Here is a 12,416-nt window from a genome sequence, read left to right as displayed (position 1 = left end):
GAAAGTAGGAGAGGGGGTTAGTAGACATAATAGCATTCTTCCTGTAGGTCAAGGTCAGGGCGATCCCGCATCTGGAGAAGGAGTGGTCAGGGGGCTGGATCAGGATGGAATGGATGTTGATTGGAGCATGTGACCGACTGGGTGGAAAAGGGGATGGTTTGGGGAGCTTTGACTTACTGAAGGAAAACCCGGGCTTTTCAGATTCGGGTTTCCCCAGATGTGCCAATTTGCCTAGTCTAGTAAAGAGGACTTTGGAAAATGCTTGCTTCTGCATCTTTACTTGGAGTGGGGGTTTTTCTGGAACGCTGACATAAGGACTACTAATGAGTTTTCTTAGTAGTTGTTCGAACACAAGTACAGTTTAAATCAGTCTTTTCTGAACAAGGGCTGTTAATTTAACTTCATTAACAGCTGACAAGAATCCAAAGAATAATAACTCAATTCTGAAGCACAGTATTTCAGATAACCGTAATCTTACTGTGGTTGGCAGAATGCCCAGAAGCAATTTGCAGGAAAACTGACAAGAAAGGAGCAAGAGCTGATCAGACGTTTCTGGAATCAAGACGCAAAGGAATATGAACGAAGTTGTTTCCTGCAAATTGCCTCAGTCATCGTCCTTCCTTAAATAGGCTAGGGGAGTGGCCAATTAGCCCCAAACCTTACTCTCGAGGAGACCTCCTCCTGAGGAGCCACTCCTGCCTTTTGGCAGCTCTGCTTTTAAATTTTAAACCTTTCGCCCACATACAGTATTCTCCCATTGTTCAAGCATTGCATTATATCCAAAATTCCATACCCACAGAATTATACAATGTTTTACATGTTCACTTTCCAAATTCAATTTCATAATTTCATAAATCTTAGCAATAATATGCTCATCACTACCACACAGTAAGATTTCCAATTCATTTTTAGCAAAATCAAACCCATAACTCTTTTTATCTGATTTAAATCATTCTTTCAATTGTTGATATGTAAACCAGTGGCAAACATAACTTTCTGATTCAAGTTCTTATCTCGACTTTAGTGTAGGGTCACCAGAGTTGAAAGATAATATTTTACCATACATCCATCAGTCTGGCTTTGCCACCATTTCTTTTCCAAAAAAAGCTTCCTGGGGGGGGGGGGGGACACCCAAGGAGGCAACTTCGTAGAGAACCTTGTTTTATATTTATCCCAAACTCTTAGTATGGCACATCTAGCAAAGTGATTATTAAAATCAACATTAACTTTATCATACTATAAATAACCATTCCATCCAAACCTTAATTCGTGGCCCTCTAATTCAAGTAGCCTCTTATTCTGGAGGTTCACTCACTCTTTTAACCAGGCCAGACAGCATGCATCAAAATACAATTTCAGGTCTGGTAAACCCAAACCCCCTCTTTTCTTAGCATCTTGCAGTAGTTTGTATCTAATTCTTGTTTTTTTTCCGTTGCCATATAACCTTAGAAATATCCCTTTGCCATTGTTTGAATGGATTATTGGTTGCGAGTATTGGTAACGTCTGGAATAAAGCATTTTTGGTAAAACATTCATCTTAATTACAGATATTCTACCCAATAGTGATAGGTGCAGTTTGTCCCATCTTTGTAAGTCCTGTTTAATATCCCTCCAAAAAGGGACATAGTTATTTTGAAGCAATTTTATATTTGTATTTGTCAACATAACCCATAAGTATTTCACCTTTTTCGCAACCCTAAAACCTGACTTTTTAGCCAATATGTCACTGTCCTGAGATGACATGTTCTTGATCAACATTGTTGTTTTCTGTTTGTTTATTTTAAAACCCGCTAAAGCCCCAACCCCATTTAATTTCCTCATCAGATATTCTATATTATTTTTGGGTTTTGCAGGATACATAAACAGATCATCAGCAAATGCCCTCAATTAATAAACTTCTTTCTTGATATTTATACTCCTTCTTTTATCATCTTGCCTAATACCTCTATTCAAAACTTTTTCTCAAAATTAATTACATTTGTTTGACAGGATTAGAATCCAAGGAAGCTGGTACTTTAGACCCATTGCTAGCTTTTGCGAAACAAGATAACCAAATCAAATAACAAAACACACAAAGCAAGCCTCTAGATTAGGAAATACTGTAAAACTGTATAAAAATCCATGTACTCACGAAACTGATTTGCCAGCTGCCCCGGAATCGAACTGCTGAATGTCACTTCGTGTCAGGGTTCCAAGTAACACCCCCAACCAAGTAAGACTCTGAGGCAGGCATTTCCTCAAAGTTCCATTTTATTGGAGATGTCATATTGGCACATCTGGGAAAACCCAAATCTGAAGTCTCCCGGGTTTTCAGTCACGCCTCTCCAGGTACAGGTTGAACATCCTTGACTACCAGTTAAAGAATGTTGTTATGGCTATACATCTCACCCCGTCTCCATCCAACCCCCCTCCCAGTTCCCACAGCATGCTCATCCACCAAGTGTGGCAGCCCTGAAGATCCAAAGAAAAAGATGGCCTCCAGGGCTGACACTTCGCTTCTGAAATAAAGCCTCCTTCCGAGCAGCTCGCTTCGACCCTTCAATTTAAACAGCGGCGGAGTTTCAGGGTTTTTTTTTTTTCCCTTTTCTGGATGTTCTCCAGGCGGGAAAAACGAGCCCCGATTTTTCTTCCAACATATGTAAGCTCCCAGAGTGAAGGAAAAGAAAAGGATTTCTGGGCTTTTTTTTTTTTTTTTTTTTGGGAGTGCTAAGCCTCAAGATGGTGACACTGATGGCAACCTTGGTGAAATGCTCTCTTGTAGTTTTGATGTTTTCTATTATTTTCTGATTCTCTAAGAATTTCATACTCAAGAATTGAACTCTTGAATATCAAACAATGGACTTTACATAACAAACAGCTTTCTGGGACTATTCCTCCCTTCTTTTCAAATGTGGAGGGAATTCTGACTGAGGGAAGGGCAGTTATCTCTTTTGGCCCCGCAGAAACAAAGAAGCAGAAGAAGAACAAAAGGAGGAGGAAGAGGGGCACAAGAGGAGTCATATTACAAAGGCTCAGGAAGTGTGGGGTAAGCAAATCTCCCCTCCCCTCTTTGCATTTAACTAATCTTCCCTCACTCATAAATAAGATAGATGAACTGCTACTTTTAAATAAAAACAACTCAGACTTTTTTTTAACTTGGCAGCCTTCTGCTTCATTGAAATGTGGCTGAATGACTCGATTAATGATAGCTGCTTGCAAATCCCAGGATTTCAGATTCAAAGAGCAGATAGAATTGCAGAAACATCCCATAAAAAGAAGGGAGGGGGTCTCTGCTTTTATATCAACAACAACTGATGGTGTAAAAAGGTAACTACACTAAAGAAATTTTGTGATGTGGACTTAGAGACATTATTTATCAATTGCAAACTGTTTTATTGTCCACAAGAGTTTTCCTTATTTATTCTGGCTGCTACATACATTCCACCCAAAGCTTGCATAAACAATGCATTACAAACTCTAGCTCAGGGGTCCCAAACCTTTTGCACCTCAGGGACCACCAAGTTCATAATTTTAAATCCTGCGGACCACGGGGGGGGGGGAGGCTCAGCCACCTTTTGGGCCTACCTCTCTGCTTCTGCAAGGCCTCTGGGTGGGAGGCCCAAGAGAAAGTGCCTGGTCCAGGCACACAGCCTGGAAACCTCTTTTGTGTTCCTTGGTCAATCTGAGTAAAGGAAAACAAAGATGGGCAGACTGACGGTGACTTGCTGACATTGGTGGGAAAGTCGGTCCCATATTCCAGAGCTGTGGTAGTCACAGGACTGGCCCTTTGGTCATCCCAGAGCAGCTCCTCCACCCAGATGCGCTGGCCTGCCAGGGAGCTCCGTGGCAGGCCAGTGCACCTGGGTGGAGGAGCTGCTCCGGGATGACCAAAGGGCCAATCCTGTGACTACCACAGCTTTGGAATATGGGACCGGCCCATAGTGGGGCTGGAAATCTGTGCCATAGGGGATGGCACGTCCAATGTGCAACTTTGCAGGTGGTGCAACGTGCAAAAAGGAGTGCAGACCTCACCAGCCAGAACAAGATAATGGTGCTGTTGCAGAGGGTGGGGGGGAGGTGGCGATGGCGATGGCTGGAAGGTGCAGGAGCGAAGCACTACTTGCATTTGTGCAGCATCAGCATTTCGCCTTTGCCGCAGTATATTTGCACCAGCTGGTGATGCCAAGGCAGCCCTTGCCTCCTGCTACTTGGGGCTTGGAGCGGTAAACCATGTCCAGGAAGCACTACAGCTTTTTTCCATTTTATCATGTACATTACAGTACACTGTTCATAACTGTCCTATTTTAAATTTAATCAGCATCAACCTAGAATCTTAACCGGTGTGTCGAAGCGTGAATCAGCCTCGTTACCCCCCTGGGGAAACTGTAATTAATTATAGGTGAATGGATCTTGTTTTCCATGCTGTATACTTTTAAAGAAAGAAAACCCGAAGTATATATTCTAATAAGGATTTTATTATAAAAACAAACAAAACTAGATAACTACATCTTTACCAGCAGCTCATCTCAGAGACAAACAAAAGAAGTATAAATCAGGAAGTTAGAAAAGAAAGAATGTAGACATGCTCAGTAGTCCAATGTCTCACAAGACCAGTCTTATCTCTATTGCTATAGAGACGTGATAAGGTTCCCCGGCAGACTACCGTAAATCTCAGAATGGATGCTCGGCTGACAAATACTTAACACAGTGACAACCCCTTCTTTGTCAGTTGAGCGGACATCAGGTATTGCCATCAAATAAGGCACATCTTCTTACGCAGATACTCATGCTGAGCTGCTGGAAGTGGTTTGTTGAGCATATCAGCAATCTGATCATGTGTAGGCACATACTGCAATTTTACAAAACCTTGTTTCACTAATTGTTTTATATTTTTGTAACGAATGTCAATGTGTCTGGACCTAGAACCCGTGAAGCGTGATTCAGAAATATAAACCACAGATTCATTGTCTTCCATCACGTTGATTGGTCAGCTCGGGTGTGTCCAGATATCTGTGACCAAAGCATCAAACCACGTTAGAGAATTACAGGCATCTGAAACACAAGCATATTCAGCTTCAGTAGATGAACAAGGAACAAAATTCTGTTTTCGCACATGCCAATAAACAGGACATCCATTCAAGAACATCATATAACCTGAAGTACTTTTACGTGATTTCTTATCACTCACCCAATCAGAATCTGCATAACAACATAATTCTGCATGATCAGTATGTGTCGGTTCTAACAATAACCTCATATTTTTAGTGTGCTTTAGGTATTTCAATAATTTCTTAACACATGTCCAATGAAACTGTTTTGCCTTACCTACGTGTCGAGACAAGAGATTAACACTAAGTGCAATGTCGGGTCTAGTCCAACTACTAATATACAACAGTGACCCAATAACTGAACGATAAAGTGTTTGATCCTCGAACTCAGGACTTGGTTCATGTGCCAAGTTGTGAAAATCTGTTTGCATGGGTATGCGTCCTGTATTAGCATCTTTCATGTTGCAATGATGCAAGATTTGTCCAATTTTATCCTCTTGTGAAAGACTAAACCCCTTCTGCATTTTGACAACCTGAACACCTAAATAAGTGTTAAAATAACCTAAAGATTTCAATGGGAAATATCTCTGCAAAGCTTTGGCAAAATTCTCACTCATCTGCTTATTTGGACCAATATAAACAATATCATCAACATAAACAAGAACTATCTCATACATATTATCAGATCTTTTTGTAAACACGCATTCATCAGTTTCGGACTTAATAAAGCCCATTGAATTTAGTTTGTCAGTAAGACATAAGTACCACATTAAACCAGACTGTTTCAGACCATAAAGACTTTTGTGTAGAAACCAGGTATCCCCTTCTTGCTGTCGGAACCCTGGACCCTACCCTCTCACGTAGATCTTCTCATCTAGGTCAGCATGTAGATAAGCCGTGTCAACATCGAACTGGAAAGCTTCCAAACCAAGAATAGTGGCGGTGGCTAAAGCAATTTTTACACTCTCAGTCTAGACTGTCAGTGAGTAGGTATTTGTGTAGTCCTCAGGATAACGTTGAGCGAAACCCTGAGCTACAAGTCTGGCCTTGTACAATGACTCACCATTTGACTTCTTTTTGATTCTGTAGACCCATCGAGTGCCAATGACTTTTTTGTTTGCTGGAGATTTTGCAGGTGTAAATACCTTAAGTTTCTTTAGACTGTCCATTTCAGCCTGCATTGCCTCATACCACTTCTCTTGCTCTGATTCAGGAAGATGCTTGATTTGTGTAAACTTATCAGGAGGAAGTGTAACAGTACAAATCAATGGCAAGGGTGCTTTTGTCAGTTGCCACGAATATCGCTCTGGAGGGATCCCCTTTGTGGCCCTCTTGGAACGCCTCGAAACAGCCATCCATTCTTCTTCCGTTTCATCCTTGTCTTCACCATCGTCACTAGTGTCAGCATCGGCGGCTTGCAAAGACGGAACATCAGGTTGAGAAGAACTAGTGGATGGAACATTTGCTTGTGAATCTTGATCATCAGGCTGTGCGGCATCAGCAACATCATCTCTAGGAAAATAAACTCCAGGATCATCAGCATCTTCCTCAAAAGTAGCAGATTGGGAAATCACAATTACATGTGTGGAGTCAATAAATTTGCTCCACTTTGAGTTATCATCAATACCCATAAATCTCATCCTCTTTGCTGCTGGACCTCCTTTCTTTCTTTGAGCTAAGGGAATGTTCACCATAGCGTATGAACCAAAAATATGGAGGTGTTTGAGGTCGGGCTTGTACCCATATAACATGAAGAAAGGAGTCTGATTTATTACACTACTCCAAGTACGGTTGACAATATAATTTGCATATTTAATAGCTTTAGCCCAGTATGGGATACTGAGGTTGGCGTCTTCTAGGAGACAATGCATCATGGTTTGCAGGACCCCTTGTCACCTTTCTACCACCCCATTCTGAGCTGGTGTATAAGGTGCTGAGGTCTGATGAAGAATTCCATTCTTACGCATCTAGTCCTGGAACCGCTGAGACATGAATTCAGCACCACGATCACTTTGAATTCTGGTGATGCTAACTCCGTGTTGGGTATAAACAAGAGCGGCAGTCTTTAAAGATCTGAAAAGTCTCAGATTTTTCTTTCATAGGATATACATATCCATATCTAGAGTAATTATCAACAATTGTTAGAAAATATTTGTTACCACCAAGTGTTGGCTTAAAAGGACCTACTATGTCAGTGTGTACCAAATGAAAAATGCATGTTGACAGGCGTGTAGCGCGTTTGGGAATGGCTGCTGCTTTGGATTTGGCTTTCTTGCAGACAGTACAATCCAAAAACACCTTACACCCCTTTAGATCCAAACCTCTCGCAAACTCCGACATCTTCCTAAGAACACGAAAACTGGCATGCCCCAATCCTCTATGCCACTTATGGATACACCTGTAATGCAAAGGTTTACCAGTTAGTGAATTTTCAACATTAACAGTTTTATGAGGAACCTCAGGCTTGCTCTGAGCAACCTGTTTCCTAATTTTCTTTTTGTTGGCTTTAGGAGCCTTTGGAGTAGCAACAGGATCTCTCACTGGAACATCTCTCTCTGGGCCTGTGTTCTCCTCTTTTGGAGTCTGTATACTTGCCTGTGCTTGCGGTTTAGACTTTGGCTTTATGTAATAAACACCACCAATTAACATGGTTTCAGCAACAATATCTCCATTTTTAACTATATAACTTCCTTTTTCGAGATGGTGGACCTGGAACTTTGATACTCTAGACAAGTGACTCTGACTAAGCAAACTACTATTTGCTGTTGGTATATAATAAACATCAGGGATGAATGCATCGAGCTCTTCAACATAAACAGTTCCTTTTCCTATTACCTGACAAGGATGATTGGAAAAAGAATAAAGTTCATGTAGTTCAGGTTCAGGCTCGTGCATCTCTGTGAAAAGTTCCTTTCTGTAGGTAACACGCAATGCTGCGCCACTATCCAAAGTCCACAGAAGTTGTCTGTCGTATTCTGGACGAGGTTGTGGATCATTGGTTAAAGCCAATGTGGCGAGTGGAGCTTGCGGATCACGCCTGGGACCACAACGACCTTGTCTTCCGCCTCTGCCTCCTCTGGAGTCTGTTCCTCTGGGCTGGTACGTGACGGGAGCTGGAAATCGTTGGGGACAATCCCGGGTGGCATGTCCCACACGATTACAGATGTAGCATCTTGGCATCCTTGGAACGTAGACTCTTCCTCGGAAGGGGCACCTCGCTGGAGCTCTTGATGCAAGTGGTCCTCTCAAATGTGGCATGGCTAGCATAAATGCCTCTTCTTCGGTTAAAATTCTGCATACATGATCCACTGTGCATTGAGCAATGGGCACTTGATTAATCTTTGTAATGGCATCTTTCCATTCATAATTCAATGAGTTAATAATAATGTTGATCGTTTGAAAATCATCAATAAGATAGCCTCTTTCGCCCAAATCCTTCCTCATTCGTTTCATTTTAGTTAAATGTTCTCCAATATATTCACCAGGTTTTAATCTCGAACCATGGAACTCAGACAAGATCAAACATGTAGATTCAATTGAAACAGGCCGGTAGCACGTTTCTAATTGGGCCCAAATTTTTTGGGCAGTTGCATGAGGTGGAAAAGTAACCTGCAGTTCAGTATCCATGTACATCAATAATGTTGTGCATGCTTTAGTATCTAAGTCTCTTATTTCAGGAGCCCATGGCTGGTCAGGAGGATTAAACGCCATGCAATGGGTACCTTCTCTATGGAGCAAGAGTCCAACCTCACTGACCCACGCCTTATAGTTTTGTCCTGAGCACTTTAATTTCGAATCACCAGCCAGTGGAACAATAGAAGATGGCTGTTGAGGAACACGCATTACAGGTGCTGGTTGTGCAGGTAAAAACACTTGTGGTTGAACCTGAGGCTGCTGTACTGGAACATGCAGCTGTGGCTGAGGCTGTTGTCTTGGAACCTGCTGCTGCTGTGCTCCATCTGGGATTGGAATTTGGACAAAACCGTCACCAGCACCACCAGGGGGTGCTAAAAATTGAACCTGTGAAGGCACAGATGGCGATGCAGCCTTAAGAACTGAGTGATTTAGAGACATCGTTGAAAATATTTGCTGTAATTGTTGTAAATGCTCTTGCATCATGTGAAGCAATTCAGTTTTATCTTGTAAATTACTTTCGCCAGTAGATGGTGCTGCAACACTAGTTTCAGGCATCACAAAAGACTTTGCTGCTGTAGCAGTGTCATGTGTAATGTGAGAAGGCATAACATCACGATGCAATTGTGACGTAGACACAGCTTTCTGTTCTGATTCGCCTGACACAAGACCCTCCTGTGGGAGTGGTTTTGGCTTCGAAGAAGAAGGCAAAATGGAGGACTCAGGAATTTGAAAAACACTGGAGTCCTTCTTATCTGGCTTAAGTATAGAAACAAATGATTTCGCCTTGTACAGCTCATGTTCTAGAACCTCTATTTGATCACAATAACTTTTCACAGCCTTCTCATGCAGGGTTTGTTCAGGGCTAAGAGGAGAATAATGAATTCCGCTTATCTCTTTGGGTAAGGAATGCCCTGCCGCTTGTGTAATTTTAGGTTTGGCACCAAGACTTTCAAATTCCTGGGCTTCTTTAGTAAATTCTTTTGTAATTAATTGAGGGCATGTAGAATCAGAAGAGGGCGTCACTGACCTCAGTAGCACGTCGTCTTCAGGATAAGCTCCCCCAACAGCACCTTCCTGAAGCCTGGTCGCTGATGCTAGTTGGGTTTGAAAAGTTGAAAGCCTCTGTAAAATTCTTTTTGCTGCTTCATCAGAGAGATTTATGTCTTCAGCAGACTGTGCTCTCTGTTTGGTTTTCTTCTTTCTTGGCATATTTGCAGTAATTAATCAGCGTTCCTCGGCCACTGGACTATCTGCCTAATAGCCTATTCACTTATCAGCAGAGCAACGGCAAAGAAAAACATTTTTAAATCAACCATCCTCTGCTACCATATGTCGAAGCATAAATCAGCTTCGATACTCACCCCTGGGGTAATTGCACTTGATTGGAGACGGATGGATCTTGTTTTTCCATGCTGCATACTTTAAAGAAAGAAAACCCGAAATATATTCTAAGAAACATTTTATTATAAAGAAATAAAAGAGGGCTTCCGGTTTGCTTGCCTTCGGCGACGACGGTGCCTTTTGAAGGACCGCCAGCCCCGCCGCCTGTAGAGCCGCTTCGCGATCGAGAAGCGGCTCGAAAACTTCAAAATCCTAAGGATTGTTGGAGGAGAGATAGCAGGGCACAGGTCGAGCCCCTGTAACCCCCCAGGGAATTGATTCTGGGGAGGAAACAGGCGCGGCTCCCTCCCAACCTGCTGAGACTCCGGGCGGCGTGGGACGATTCTGCCTTTGCAGAACAAGCCGGCAGCAGTAAACATTTAAAGCGAAAGGAACCAACCTGTACAAGCAGTGGAAATATACTTGAACCCTGAAACTCAGAATCGCAAGTATTAGCGCTTTGTTGACTCTTTAATTTAAGAAAAAATGCGAATGAGTGAAAGTGACTTGAAAAAATATGGCGCTCAGCATTAGAGTTAACGAGTCAGCGAATGTGGATTGGTGAAGTCATCTTGCTTTGTTACAAAGTTACCAAGTTGCTACAAAGTTGCTTCGCTTGTAACAAGAGAAACAAGAGAAAAATTTCTCCCTTTTTAATACTTGACTTTGTTTTACTCCAGTTCCTATTTGATTAAATCTGGGGGACTTTTTTAGAAGTCTCTGTGGAGGTGGGAAAGGAAAACAGACTTCCCTCTTCAGAAAAACTAGCTTACGTGGCAGGATGGCCTCAAAGAAGCAGGAAGGGAAGGCAGCAGGGGGGGGATCCCCCACACACAAACATGAAACGCAGCTTCCCTCTGCTCAACAGTTACAGACTCAGAAAAAAGATTTTGATGTGGGAGATTTAAAAGAATTTATTTCTAAAGCTTTGGATGATAAATTTCAAAAATCCCAACAGGAAATAGATGATAAACTTCAAAAGTCTCAACAGGAAATTATGCAGGAAATTAATGAAGTTAAAGATATGGTGAAACAGAATCAAAACAAGGTGACTAAAAAAATATCAGAGGTGGAGTCTGGCCTTGCAGAATTTATTATTAAAGTTGATTCTAAAGTGGAAGAATTTAAATCAGAAGTCAATGTTAAGATGAAAGACAATGATTATAAAATTTCTGATGTTGATGACAAAATGCAGAGAGTCGAAAATGAAATTGTTATGATGCAATTCAGGGCAATGGAATTTGCAATAAGGCTTCGAGGAATCAGAGAAGATGACAGACAGGATTTGAGACAGGTTTGCGCTGAAGCTCTGGCTGTGATTTTAAAAATTAATCCTGATGTGGTTTTTTACAAAATAGATAAAATTTACAGAGTGAATTCTTGGGTGGCCAGACAAAGACAACTGCCTAGAGATGTGGTCATATATTTTACGGATAGAGCAATAAGAAATGATATCCTGCAAAAATCTTTTCATACTTCTGTGCAAGTGGGGGGCTCACAAATTGGAATTTACAAAGAACTACCACCTAAAATGCTGAAAACCAGAAAAGATTTTGGCTTTCTTGTTAAAGAATTGCAAAATCAACAGATACCATTTCGGTGGGATGCCCCAACTGGTATAATTTTGAGATACAAGGGAGAAAGACATTGTTTGAACACTGTGGAGAAGGCGGAGCATTTTTACACTGTTATTTTTAAAGAAAGAACACCATCTCCACGTACATCCACAGTTTTGGAGATTAAGGAGAGTGATAAGAAGCAACTTCAACAAGAACCGCAAGAACAGTCTAAGCAGGAACCAGAGGAAATGCAGGGCGCCGAAGGAGGTTTTCTGGATGAGCCTTTGTTGGAATCTTCTCCAATCTTGGACCCGGTTCGGATGGTTGAAGTTAAGGATCAGCGTATAACTCGAGCAAAATCTAAGCAACTTAAAGAAAAGCAACAACAGGAAAGACAAGATAAAAAGGGAGCTAAGAGTACTACACAAGAGACTGGAGCCATGGGGGGAGCAAGACCGAAGATTCCGGAAGACATTCGGTTATTCTGCTCTTTGCTCCAGAAAGATAAAGATGACGATTAAGTGTTTATCCTGGAATGTGAATGGGTTGAATTCAGCACAGAAAAGGAAGAAACTATTTGCATATTTGAAACAATTTAATAATGATATAATTTGTTTACAAGAAACGCATATCACAATTCAAGACCAAAAATACTTGATAAATTCCAAATTAGGAACACATTTTATATCTTCAACTTTGCAAAAAAAGAATGGTGTGGTTATTTATGTAAATAAAAAATTAACAGCTAAAGTTATAGAAGCAGATGAAGACGGTAGGTTTATAGCAATTGAATTGCTTACAGCATATGGCCAAA

Source organism: Pituophis catenifer, unplaced genomic scaffold (genome assembly GCF_029215685.1).
Source record: "Pituophis catenifer annectens isolate HBS135680 unplaced genomic scaffold, rPitCat1.0.hap2 SCAF_5, whole genome shotgun sequence".
NCBI classification, from domain to species: domain Eukaryota; kingdom Metazoa; phylum Chordata; class Lepidosauria; order Squamata; family Colubridae; genus Pituophis; species Pituophis catenifer.
Note: the sequence above shows the minus strand (reverse complement) of the source record.